Here is a 2,174-nt window from a genome sequence, read left to right as displayed (position 1 = left end):
TTCTGTCTGTGGTGCTGACAGAACAGCATGTTCAGAGGACGCTGACAAACATTTTGGAGGTCAGAGTCAGAGTAGACTAGACAGATGCTTCTGTAGCATGTATGGGCAGTTAAAATCCAGCTTCTGGTGAGAGTTTAGTCATCTGTGATCCTTTAAGATCTCTTTTGAAGATCCTAGAACAGGATTGACAAATCCTTGCCATGGTTATGAAAATCTTGGTTCTGTCTTGAGGCCAGAGCAACTATTTATACTTGTCGCTGGTGGCTTGGCCTGAGCAGTCTTTATCCAGGGGGCTGCTGCCATTCAGATTCAAAAGAAAACCTATTGTCCAAGAGCAAGTGATAGAAATGTGTCTTTAGTTGCATTAAAACAAGATGAAGAAGCGTGGTGCCTGAACCCTGGATACAGACCCCAGCTTGTGTCCCCTGCAGTGAGTCCTGTGACCTTAGATGCTGCCCATGATTAGTTTTTATGAGGCCTAATGAATGCTTATGCATTCTCTGACCAGCTCTGATTAATATTGATGAGGTCCCAGGATTGCTGACATGCACCTTTCCAGAAAGGCTTGATTATGACCCGTGCATGTTAACACATGAGCCGGCTTTAAGAGGGACAAGAGGGGCGGTCGGGTGGTGCCTTTCATCGTGAACATCACAACAACACATATATAGCAGGTCATGGTCACATCATAGTGAGGAAGATGAGGGTGAACCAGCAGGCAAATGAAGCAGGGATGAAAGAGGAAGAACACCGTTTTGGGAGGGTTGGGGTTTTTGTGTGGACCCAAAATGCAGAGACCGGAAGCAGAGAAACAGTCCAAGGGTGTTTATTTAACAAACAAATGTTAAACAATGAAAATGTGAGCACAGGCAGGATGGGTGGCGTGGTCTGGAGATGACGGTGAGAGTTTTCAGGCGGGCCAAAAATGCTGAGAGCTGAGCAGAGAGACACTGGAGAATCTGAGCACGGAGGAGGAAAAAAGCACAAGCATGACTTGAGATCCAATCTCAGACAAAAAGCACAGTATTAAAAACACACAGCAAAAACACTAGAAGCACGTAGCAACAACATTCGCTTAGGAAGTAACTTGAGCTTGGTTATATTCACCATACGTGACGGAACAATCTGGCACTGGAGTAGTGGAGAGCAGGGTAATACAGCCAGAGGATGATGAGCTGATGGGAAACAGGTGCGTGTCTCTGCTGCAGCGGGGACCGGTGACCACGCCCACGGACACAGACACACAGGGAGAGAGCAGGTGAAGGAGGAAGGAGGGGGAAACAGACAGGCGAGAAAACAGACAAACAAAAACCCAACTGCCACGGCAGCACCGTGACATGTTTGCAAGAATGAAAGGTTGTATTTGACACTTTCTCTAAATTGTGAAAGGCTACATCGCCATGGTCACTCATAAATGCATGTTTGTGTGTTTGACAATTGACATAAAACATCAATAAAATACGAACTACTAAGGCCTCGTCCACATGCATACAACACAAACATTTTCCTCTGCATTTTGGCCTCTTGTTCACACACGAATGGAATATAAGAATCTGTTTAAAATGATCTGCTCTTTTTAAAAAGGGTCTGTGCTTTCTTTGCTCAAACCTGAAAATGATGAGCCTCAAGTTTACACAAAAAAACAACCTTATATTGAATCTTTCTGAATAAATAAAGAAAATTGTGAGAGTGCTTGTTAAGAGGCAGAAAATGCATGAATGATCTCATCCAGGTGAGTTTAACTGTCATTTATTCACGGTGCCTTGATTTAGCCACGCCTTCAATAATTCAAGAAAATGGAGGTCCCCATTAGAGCCACCTGTCCATCACAGACCTGTCACACAGCAGGACGATGGGTCACTCACATTTACATCCACAGACTGTATCTATCAGTTAGTAGCTCTCCTGTTAGTGAAGGTAAGCGTGAGTTAAAATAAAACTTTTCTACCTGTGCAAACACAGAACAAACACTCACCATGTTCCACAGCAGGTTCGACCATGTCCATCAGCTGTTTGTGACTCACTTTGTATCGCAGAGAGACGAAACCGAAGGGAAAGTGGGAGATTAAGAGAGAGAGAAAAGTAAAGGTGGAATGACAGGTGCGGAAAAGGGAGGCCTGAATAATTTAGTGAGTGGTCTGGCAAGATTTCATCTCTCTGTTGATCACTCTCTT

Source organism: Pagrus major, chromosome 11 (assembly GCF_040436345.1).
Source record: "Pagrus major chromosome 11, Pma_NU_1.0".
NCBI lineage: Eukaryota > Metazoa > Chordata > Actinopteri > Spariformes > Sparidae > Pagrus > Pagrus major.
This window is presented reverse-complemented; position numbering follows the sequence as displayed.